The 12,131-nt window shown below is 35.6% G+C and overlaps 2 long non-coding RNA genes across 2 annotated transcripts in view; both read left to right on the top strand.

Moving 5' to 3' along the window:
- Positions 1 to 12,131, top strand: part of LOC139357471 (uncharacterized) — a 109,216-nt gene that overhangs the window by 37,496 nt on the left and 59,589 nt on the right. The gene's annotated exons all lie outside the window — the stretch shown is intronic.
- LOC105471582 (uncharacterized) overlaps positions 1 to 12,131 on the top strand; it is a 24,736-nt gene extending 12,605 nt beyond the window's left edge. Inside the window, exon 3 of the long non-coding RNA XR_981230.3 lies at positions 10,016 to 12,131. This is a non-coding gene — a long non-coding RNA (uncharacterized lncRNA). The remainder of the gene's footprint in view (positions 1 to 10,015) is intronic.

Raw genomic sequence — 12,131 nt, 5'->3', positions numbered from 1 at the left:
CTCACCATCTGCAATAACATGGAAGAACTTGAAGGGCATTTTGCTAAGTGAAATAAGGCAGGAATGGAAAAGGGCAAATACTACATGATATTACTTATGTGATGACTCTGAAGCAAACTCAGAGGAGCAGGGAGTGGAATGGTGGTTGCCATGAGATGGGGGAAGGGAAAATGGAGAAGTATTAGTCAAATAGTATAAAGTTTCAGTTTTACAAGAAGAGTAGGTCCTAAAATACCTACTGTGCAACGTAGTGCTTATGGTTATCTATGTTGAATTGTATACCTGGAATATGCTAGGAGGTTGTATCTCATGTTACGTGTTATCACAGATAAATAATAATCATCATGATAAACAGATGGGGAAGGAAACTTTTGGAACCAATAGATAGGTTGTGTATACATAGAATGTGGTGATGGTTTCATGGATGTATGTTTATCTCCAAAACTCATCAAGTTATATACATGAAATATGTAAAACTTCTTGTGTATCAGTAATAGCGCAATACAGTGGTTTAGAAAATAAAACAAAGCAGAAAATAGCCACTCCAAAATCTATTAACAGGTTCAAGGTAATAGACCTTTGCTTTTTTGCCTGCCAAGCACTCATTCAGTCTTTCTTTGGTAATACCACCACGTTTTTTTCCTTGGGAAATGACATCTTGTGTAATGTAAGTTTAGTTTTTTTCATTGAGAACCAGCCTGAAAATGAAGCCAACACATAGAAAAGCAAAAGTGCAATAAAGTTTCCTGATATAAGTATTTTAGTACCTAGATTGAGTTCTAAGCTAGACTTTCCCTATAGACTACGTTGTATCAGCCAATTTATACAGGGTTTGTGTCATTTGAAAATAAAAGAGTCATTTCTAATAATCTATTATTTTGTTGACTGATGTGTCTTAATGCCTATGAACTTAAAATTCCATCTGTTTCTTCGTTAACATCGCCGTCATGTATTCTATTTTTACTCACAATGTTTGTGTGCTTATTTCTGCTCACTCAAAACTTACACTTAAATATGCTCTATCATGACCTCTGTAGTAGCATTTCTCATCATGACTTTCCAGCTTTAACTCTCCTACTAATTACCTCAGTTTCTACTGTTGTATTTCTATATAATATAATATATATACCATGAGAATGGTAATCAGGTGGCCACTACATGTTTTGTTTCCTAGAAGGGTTGTAGATTAGGTGTATAACCTATTGATTCACTGTATTTGGGTAAAGTAACTATACTTCGCTTTTCTACTAAGGGGATGGGCAGAATAGATTTACGATATTGTATAAAATTTAGCTACCTAAAGGGATATTGGACAGAAAGTTCCTTATAAGGACAATAAGCATGGTAGGCAATACTATATTCAGGGTTAATTTTGGTACATGGATTGAACATAGTAGATGCTCAATTAATGATTTCTATTTATGATTGTCTGTGCTTGTTATAAGAGGTGAACCTTTAGCTTTTACTGGAAAGTATATAAATAAACAAGGTGATGGTACAGAGGTTTCCTTGCTGCTTTTTACTAGAGTCGATGCATTGTTCAGAGTGAATAACCAGTGATATAACCAAAATCACTATGTTTAACCCAGATTTTCCTTACTCTCAGACCCAAATTCTCACTATTATCCTTCTACTAGTAGGTATATGGTCAAGACTGTAGAGGAGTTAAAAGAAGTCATCAATTCACTAATAGGAAACCCTACATTTGCTGGACCACCCTTCCATGATAATAATGCTCATAAAGAATTTCCATACGTATCAGCTAATCTGATTTAACATTTCAAAGTTTTGAAATTTTTGTTTCATCCCTTATTTAATACCTGAGAGAATTTTATTTTACAGAATTTCTATGATTTTTAAGTCCATATCTTACAGTATGGCTAATCTACTCTGCTTGTATATTCTTCTTGTTGAAAACATAAACTAAGCAAAATCTCAATGCCTAGGTCAGGGATTCTAGGCATGATCCTTCTTTAGTTCATTACCTATAACAGGTAACTGATGACTGACACTGATACACTTTTTCCTGGAGGCCATCATAAAATATACTGTTTTTTACTTTAATATTCAGACTTCTGAATGCAGTAGGAATTATAAAGTCACTAATTTTCACAGCGTGGAAAATATTTTTATTAGTCATCAATTAATCATTGTAAAGTATTGGTTGATCCTCTAGGATATATTGCTGTTCTGATTTATAAAATTTTAAGAATATGTTATATAGCTGGAGTTTACCTATAAAGAGGGCTAAATTATAACTCAAATGCCAAGTAGACACTTCAGACTTTCCTTGCAAAATGAAGTTATGTCTCCTTATTTTTATTACTGACAGCTTTATTTTACGATAGAGTTGAATCACCTACCAGACATCAATCATTTGTTCCTTACTGGTGGGAAGAGAGCCTTTCTTATGTCTAACAGCCAAATTCCTTGCATGGCATTTTGCAAAAGGTGATAAAAGCAGTAATTGTCCTTTTCAAATAGTGAAACACCAAATTTCACTGTAATCTCTAGTATTCTTGAAAGTGCTTCTATGACAGAAGCATGAATAATAAACATATTTAGATTTGTGAGAAAGATAAATACATGAGGACTAGTGGCTTAAAGATGTAAAATAATAAATACATTGCTAGATAGACTTGGCCCCTGAACCAGACGATACAGGCACATTTGGTAAGTTATACAGAACCATGTGAAGCAACCATTTTCCTTCAGCTATTTAGCCCTAAGTGGCTTCAAATAAAAGAGCAATTCCTAACATTTGCTAACCCAAGAGGGTATGTAATCAGAGAGATACAATGTAAAAGAAGTCACATTTGCTCCCAAGGGTACATGCAGGTTCTCAGGTGGCAGAAGAGAGAAGTTCTGTCCACGTAGAAATAAACTTGACTTTTCAGTATGTAGAATGAATGATAGATAAATTCTATAGAGAGACATATAAATATAAGAAAGAAAGAAAGAAAGAAAGAAAGAAAGAAAGAAAGAAAGAAAGAAAGAAAGAAAGAGGAAGAAAAGAAAGAAAGAGAAAGGAAGGAAGGATGGAAGGAATGAAGGAAGGAAGGAAGGAAAAGAGAAAGAAAGAAGAGAAAGAGAGAAAGAAAGGAAGGAAGAAAAAGAGGAAAGAAAGAAAGAAAGAAAAAGAAAGAGGAAGAAAAGAAAGAAAGAAAGGAAGGAAGGATGGAAGGAAAAGAGAAAGAAAGAAAGAAAGGAAGGAAGAAAAAGAGGAAAGAAGAAAGAAAGAAAGAAAGAAAGAAAGAAAGAAAAAGAAAGAGAAAGGAAGGAAAAGAAGGAAGGAAGGAAAGGAAGGAAGGAAGTAAGAAAGAAGGGAAAGAAAGAAAGAGAAAGAAAGAAAGAAAAGAAAGAAAGAAAGAAAGGAAAGAAGGAAAGAGAGAGAGAAAGAAAGGAAGGAAGGAAAGAAAGAAAGAGAGAGAGAAAGAAGAAAGAAAGAAAGAAAAAGAAAAAGAAAAGAAAAAGAAAGAAAGAAAGAAAAAAGAAAGAGAAAGAAAGAAAGAGAAAGAAAGAAAGAAAACCTGTAAGGGTGTGCTTACTTTCCTAGCACATGTGAAGAGAAGAGAGCACAGAGAAAGGCATAGTTTCTTTCATGTTTAAGACCTTTAAAAAGTAGAGTGACCCTACCTTCCAGCAAACGTGGCCTCTGAATAACAGAAGCTCATGTTCTGTCCTTAGGTGATGATACAGAGGGAGGTGGAGACAGTGATAGAGATTGCTTCCTTGTCTTCAAGTGGACAGTATATAAAGTAACACATTAGTAATACAGCTCTGGAACTTTTCAAGTAAAAGTTATATTGCCTTTTGGTATGCATTTCTAGCTTTGCAACTGTGGAAAGAAATCAAGAGGGTTAAAAGTCACCCACTAACTCTATACTTTTAGGTTTGTGTGCATGCACAGGGTGTGTGTATCTCCATAAAATTAGTTATCATATTTCTATGTACTAGCAAAAATTAGACTCTCACAGAATGACCATACTCTGAAAAGATTATTTTTTAAAAGAATTAGGCATTACAGTTTTTCCATTTGTTTTTGTATGTAAGAAAGTCTTATGCTGTCAAAAACATGAAAAGATTATGAAGAATACTATTAATTGAAGAATGAGTTGTAATATTAAATGTCTGAAAATAAACCCAAATATCTATTCATAGGGACTGTATTAAATTAAAAAAAATAGCTCATAGATGCAATAAAGAACCATGTAGCTGCAACAAAAGGAACAAAATTTACTTCTATATACTAATACCAAACGATTGGCAGGAAATGTTATTAAATAAAGCACGAAAGAGAAAGCTTTGTATGTTAGCCCATATTTTTATCCAAGAATGAAGAAAATTAATAGATATATGTATTTATTTATATACCATAGTAGAAAGATAATAAAGTAAATAAAGTAATAAAATAAAGTAATAGAGTAATAAAATTAATAAGGCAAAAAAGACAGTAAAAATGAATAAAGTAATAAAAATTGTTACCTAAAGGGGAAAAAACAAGAAATGTAGAGAGCAGATAAGGATACAGATTATTTTGTAATATGTCTACTTTTTTATGTTTTACTTGAGACCCTGTGAAATTTTATATTACTATAAAATTAACTTACATTAACATTGGAAGTTAGTTGAAACAAATGAAAGTGAATATGCAGTTGGTAGAATAAAACACAAATAAAAAGAATTATCAGCCAATGAACAGTTTCCTGCTATCCAAAATTGGAATGGTTTTTGAATCAATTAGGACAATAATTGAAATCAATGGAAATACGCTGGATATTCTATTTTATGTGTGAGAGTAAAGAAGATATAAAAGTAGCCATGAACTGATCATTTCAAAAGTTAGATAATGGGAACGTCGCATTTCAATGTACCATTCCCTTTACATTTTTATATGTTTGAAATTTTCTATAAATAAAGCCCTACAAAAGGCAATTTACATACCCATAGAAAAACCAAGGCTAATTTACATCATGGCGTTGCATTACAGAACACTGTGTATTTTAACCATAAGTGATTTATCTCACCTAAACAGAAGTGGAAGAGAGGATAAAATGATCTGCCATGCAGATTTCTTTTCTATTTTGTTTCCACAAATCATAACAAGAGATAAACTGTTAAATTAAGCTATTTACAATGCTAAAGTTGTTTTATTTCCAAACTCAGAAGTGCAAAGCATAACTTGAGCTGCAGCGCATATGCTTATGAAGGTAAAGTCAAGAAATAGCAAAGTGCTTTCTTGAGGCTGGGAAGTGAGGTGATTAAGAAGATGGACCGTAGCTAGCCAACATGGTAGTCACTGGCCACAAAATACTCTTTACATTAAAATTCATTAAAATTCAATACAATTAAAAGTTTTATCTCTTCATTCACACTAGCTACATTTTGAGCCACATTGTCACATTTGGGTAATGGTTTCTTTATTGAACAGTTCTGATATAAATTTTCTATCATCACAGAAATTTCTACTGACCAGAGCTTACCCAGAGGGAGTCTCCCTGTTTTAAAATCCCAGCTCTACTCATTATTGACTGTATCAACTTTCTGATATTTAGTTTCCCCTTTTATTTTTTTTGAGATGGAGTTTTGGTTTTTTTGCCCAAACAGGGGTGCAGTGGCGTGATCTCGGCTCACCGCAACCTCCACCTCCTGGGTTCAAGCGATTCTCCTCCCTCAGCCTCCAAAGCAGCTGAGTTTACAGGTGTGCACCACCAGGCCTGGCTGATGTATTTTTAGTAGACTTGGTGTTTCACCATGTTGGCCAGGCTTGTCTCGAACTCCTGACCTCAAGTGATCCAACCGCCTTGGCCTTCCAAAGTGCTGGGATTATAGGCATGAGCCACCGCGCCCAGCCCAGTTACCCAATTTTTTTAAAAATGTTATTAAAAATAGTAGAACTAACCTCTAGGATGGGAGCATGGATTGAAAAAGGCATTTAGAACCATATCTGTACAATGTGAACACTTAAGGAATATTATTTCTTTGATATAAACCATCCCCTGAAATAGGTATTAAATGGATTAGACAGTCCTGTCTCTAATTGCATTGCACAAGAAACATTTTGCAATGAAGCATTCTGAGCATTGCTTAACTGATTTTAGAATGTTGACAAACTCAGACAGAGCTCTAAATATAGATTTAAAAACTTGACAAAATCCACAAATTGCTTTTCACAGATTCTCATGATACATTGCTTTGCTTAGGTTTTATAATTGAAACTGTCTGTGTAGTATTTAGACAACAGATTCTTTCTGTTTAGAGAATCTGAGAGATATTTTATCAGTGTGGTCGGCAGGACAATGGGCCCCCAGAGATATGCATGATGTAATCTAATGGAATTTGTGATTATGTCATAAGGCAAATATATACACACACACACACACACACACACACGCACACATATGCATGCAGAAGCAGTTAAACTTACAGAGTTTAAAATAGGGAGATTGCCCTAGGTTATTTGGATGAGCTCATTGCAGTAATGTGTGTCCTTAAAAGTGGAAGACAGAAGCGGATGAGTCAGTCAGTGAGATAAAATGAAGGTAGAATCAGCAAGATTTGAACCATGAAAGGAGTTAGATTAGCTATTGCCAGCTTTGCCGACAAGGAAAGGGGACGCCAATCAAGGCATGCATAAGGCCTCTTAAGGCTGGATGTGGCTCTCAGTTGAGACCCAGTAACAAAACAGGGATCTAAATTCTGCTGCCACAAGAAGTTGAACTGTGGCAGTTCAACGAGAATGAGTAAGGAATCAGATTCTCTTCTAGAGCCTCCAGAAAGAAACTCAGCTTTGCTACCCTCTTTTTTTCTTTCTTTCTTTCTTTCTTTTTTTTTTATTATACTTTATGTTCTAGGGTACATGTGCACAACAGGCAGGTTTGTTACATACGTATACATGTGCCATGTTGGTGTGCTGCACCCATTAACTCGTCATTTACATTAGGTATATCTCCCCCTGCCCCCCACCCCACAACAGGCCCCCGTGTGTGATGTTCCCCTTCCTGTGTCCAAGTGTTCTCATTGTTCAATTCCCACCTATGAGTGAGAACATGCGGTATTTGGTGTTCTGTTCTTGCAATAGTTTGCTGAGAATGATGGTTTCCAGCTGCATCCATGTCCCTACAAAGGACATGAACTCATCCTTTTTTATGGCTGCATAGTATTCCATGGTGTATATGTGCCACGTTTTCTTAATCCAGTCTGTCATTGATGGACATTTGGATTGGTTCCAAGTCTTTGCTATTGTGAGTAGTGCCGCGCTACCCTCTTGATATTACCCCAGTGAGGCTGGTATTATTTTGATCTACAGAACGTTAAAAGAAGAAAATCTGTGTTCTTTTAAGCTGCTATATTTTTGATAATTTGTTGTGGCAGCAATAGAAAGGTAATAGAATCAAGATAATAGAAGATGCATTTAAAATCTGACAAGGCAAATCCCTCATCTTTTTTTCTTTTGTTTTTTAATTTAATTTTGCTTATTTTTGAGACAGAGTCTCGCTCTGTCATCCAGGCTGGAGTGCAGTGGCGCGATCTCGGCGCACTGCAAGCTCCGCCTCCCGGGTTCACACCATTTTCCTGCCTCAGCCTCCTGAGATAGCTGGGACTACAGGCGCCCGCCACCACGCCCGGCTAATTTTTTTTTGTATTTTTAGTAGAGACGGGGTTTCACCGTGTGAACCAGGATGGTCTCAATCTCCTGACCTCGTGATCCACCCGCCTCGGCTTCCCAAAGTGCTGGGATTACAGCCGTGAGCCACCGCGCCCGGCCGCCCTCATCTTTTTAATATGCTACTGCTATGTTATCATGACAGAAAAATATAGGTCTTATCAATTAAGATCCTCATTAGAATTTGACTTGATAAAAATATTGAGCTGAATATAAGACCATATTCACATTCTGACGGAAAGTTCATAAAATATTTCTGATGATGTATGATTTGATTAAAAATAATATTGATTAATATTCCCTCTGATGACAAAAGCAGAGTCATTATTGACAAGATCAAATAATAATAAACAAGATCAAATAATGTTTAAATGTACACCACAATTTGATCCCAACTCTAGATTATGAACTAAATATACAAGAGGCAACTGCCCCTTACTTCATGATAACTAACTTCTGAGCAGGAGAGAAATGTCCTCTAATTTGATCAGTTGATCTCTTTCCATTATCTTTTAAAGAACCCATGACATTTTGTTATGCCTACAAAATTATTTTAATTGAGTGTAAAAGAAATAAAGCTTTAATGTTTTAGTCTTCACAAGTAGAGTTATTTTACTTGTGTAGAAACAAAATTGCTAATATTAAAAATTTTTGCATGACTGGTAGGTGCAAGGTGTAAACATTTTAATCTGAATAAACCATATAATCCTCACTACAACTACATGAAGTGGACACTCCTGCCCATTTCAAAAATTATGTGTTGACTATTGCATCAGAAGTTTTTCACTGGTTGTTTCATTCATATTATCAGAATTACGTCATGATAATTTTTTTATAAAAATACTCATGAATTTCACAAGTAGAACAGAAGGCAAAAACACAGAAAAACATAGGAAAAATGAGAATTTCCTTGAAAAAACATTTAAGATTTCTAGTGTTTGGAATTGGGGGGGGTTGGTAGAGTGAGGATAGAAGTGTGAATATTCATGGGAATAAGTTTCTCTTCCATACTGTGATACCAGAGAACAAAATTTTCTGTCACCATTTCATAGGAGATGTCCTAAATTAACTCCCTGAAACAGAAGAAATCCTGACACATAAGTCAGTAAAGCCAGCTTTATAAAATTTGACATGTCATTTTATTCGTCAACATCATGAGAATTTCCTGTCTAATTGAGATGTTACCATCCTGACTCCCAACTCCAGTTACATGAATCTTAATTTCTTAAGGTCTTTCATGGTACACCGAGAATAGTTTCCACACAGGACAAAATGATTAATATTTTATGTCTGTATCTTCAATACGGCTGTCCTAGCATTTCATGAAACTGAGATCAGGTTTTTGTTGGTGCCGTCAGCAAATGTTATGTTTACATATTTATTGCTGTAGGTATGCTTCTAAAGGATATGTGGCTTGTAGGATTTGCTCAAATTGAAATTTGAAAGTAAATTGTCCAATTGCAATGTTTGTAAGAATCTTCTTGCTATTCTGCTTGTCATTTCTTACTATTTGCTTTAGTGATTTCACAACCCTTGAACAATATTTCATTTTAGTATAATTAATTGACGTTTTTATTGACTAAGGATTTTTGAGAGGCAAAATCAGAGGCCATGGTCTAAAGACAGACAGATGCAAAATAATTTCATAGTAGTGAATTAGAAGCAGATGGCATTAAGTAGGTCTAATTGTTCATAAGAGTATATGGAGAATGGGAGAAGAGGATACTAAGTTATGAAGTAAAATGATGGTTGGGTGCATATACCTATTGAGCATTGTTGCAGAAATAGAAGGGTATTGATTCACCTTTACGGAGGTTATATGTTTGTAGTATTTCAGAGGGGTTTTTTTTGTTGAGGAGGGTGGCTGCCATTCAGTCCAGGGAGTTGTAATTTATTTCATTTCACATAGTTTTTAAGTAATAGAGCTAGGATTCAAACCCATGTTTTTCTGATCTCAAACTTTTATCTCATGTGCCACACTATCAAGAGAATGACAGGACCAGATAAGAGCATTCAGCTAAAATCTCATGTACTATATTACAGAGTCACCCTGGGAAGATGTAAAACCACATAACTCAGACTATTGTAGTGGCTAATAGTGGAAACTTACTCTTCTTATTTTTATCTTCTGATCTAGAGCCTTATACTTGTGCTTATTTTTAATAATTGAAACTCTGTTGAAAGGTGTCCATACCAGGCAGTGCTCTGGGCTTCTGCAAGATCATTTTTTATACCCAAGTGATCTTTTCTCATAAGGTAGATAGGATAGATATCAATAAAGTATGTGGTTTCATTTGAATGGGATCCAGTGTTCCTAATGTGAAACAAATGAGGATTGTTCTTCTATAGGAAGCCACAGCCCAAATTCAAGAGACAGAAACTACACCAACAACGTGAAGATGCTCAGGATTAATGGCATGACCAGTGTTTGCTCAAGGAGCCAAGTAAGCGAAAAGAAGCAGCAGATCTGGAACCTGTGAGAAAGGCCCCACTCTATCTGTGACATTTAGGGTGACATATCAGGCTGCTGTGAACTTCAATTGAGCAGCTTGTTAACTATGTGGCCCTGTGTCTCAGAAACTCATTTCTTTTGCCCAGGGACAATAATTGGTCCTGCTTTATTGTGTTGTTGTAGGGAATAAATGTGTGACTATAAACATTACCTAGTTTCTACCACATATTAATAGTATATGCTAAATGTTGGCATCCTGTGCTTGCCACTTTCTATTCCACAAGTGAAAATGGGGGGAGAAACAAATAGTATTTCATAAACATAAATGTTGGCTTTTAGACTCAGAATTCAGTAGCCCCATATCTTCGGTTTCATTGTGTAGCTCTACCAAATGTAATCACTACAATATATCAGTATGTTGACCTTCACATGAAAGTCATTATTATAAGCCTTTCTGGTTCATTTCCTGCTGACATCTATAGCACAAGTGATAGTATCAAAGGGGACGGAGACATTTTAAAGCAGAGATGTGAATGCAGTTGGAAAGTGCCTGCAACCAGACTTTTGGAGGGAAATACATGCAGCTTTGGGGTTTCATCTTACAATAACCACATTCATTTGGTAACATCCTTATCAAAATCAGGGGTATTTTGTGCCTTCATTAATCTATAAAGCCTTAGCACAGCTATTTGAACAATTTCCATTAGGTTTTGGAAGTAACAATGACAGCATGTAGACATCATCACATCCTTACTAGACCCCAATCGGTAACCACTGCTCTAAAGTTAGTAACAGCTGATTCATAATCAAATAAGCTGAGGTTGAAAGTGACAGGAAGCACCATTTTTGCTCTGGCAACCTGGAGTAAAGAATGTGGCCCTCTGTGTTTGATGATTGTTCCACTGACTGAGTGTGGCAATAAGTAATGACTCAGAACTGCCTCCTTCCTTGCCCTCAGAGCTGAAAGCATCCCTATTAAATTGAAGACCAATGCTGTGCTTTCAATACAATGAGGACTGCTCTTGCCAAAAGAGAATTTTCCTTAATTAATGAGAAAGTACTCCTTTCAAACGCTACACAATGAGGTCATTGCAATGCAACTTTCTCAGCAAAGAGCAGTCTGTCTCTGAACACTGGACTTTGTAGCTGAGGTGGAGAGGCAGTTTAGTGTAATTGTTAAGATAGTAGGCTTTGGAGTCAGAACAGCTGGCTAGCAAATATTGGCTGTCAGCTAATTTTTCAGTAGTCTTGAGCATGTTATTTCACTTCTCTAAGCCTTGGTTTCCCTTCTCAGAAATTGCAGCTATATCATTTCTTATCCCACAGAATTGTTATTGAGATTAAACAAGGTAAGAATAGTAAAGCAGTTATCACAGTGTTTGGGACATACAGGGTAATTATTAAGTGGTAGCTATTTTATCTCAACATTGTTGTTAGTCTCTTTTTTTGGATTCATTAATGGAAGTTATATATTTTCATGAAATATATGCCCGGGAGAAAAAGGATCAAAAACACTCTTTATTATTCATCATGAGTTAATGTCAAACCCTTATTACTTCCTGCATAGCTTTCTAAATTATAGCTTCATAAAAACTGCAGCCTAAGTAGTTATGACAAATTAGTTTTTTCTCATGGAATGTTGAGAAGGAATCTGAGATAAGACCTGTACTCACTGAAACCGAGGGTCATGATTCATAATGATATCAGCTGTGGGGGAAAAATGGAACCTGAGGGAACACACGCCACCACCCTGTATCTATGACTGAGATAAGCAAACAGCCATCATCTTATTGGAATGAGGGAAACTGAAACCTGGATCTGTTTAGTGTTAATGTTATGTAGCACTTCTTTCTGATAATTGCCAAGTCACCAGTATTGGGTCTTGCCCTTTTAGTTTTGAGGAAATTATTTCAGATGATTGCTGTGTGTGGTATAAGCGAAGTCTGTGATTTTCAGTTTCAGAAATATATTTTAAAATTATTCAACCAATATTTCTTCATCGCTTTTTTAACA

The sequence above is a fragment of the Macaca nemestrina genome, chromosome 12, assembly GCF_043159975.1.
Source record: "Macaca nemestrina isolate mMacNem1 chromosome 12, mMacNem.hap1, whole genome shotgun sequence".
NCBI classification, from domain to species: domain Eukaryota; kingdom Metazoa; phylum Chordata; class Mammalia; order Primates; family Cercopithecidae; genus Macaca; species Macaca nemestrina.
The sequence above is the reverse complement of the archived record's forward strand: the minus strand, read 5'-3'. Positions and strand labels throughout refer to the sequence as shown.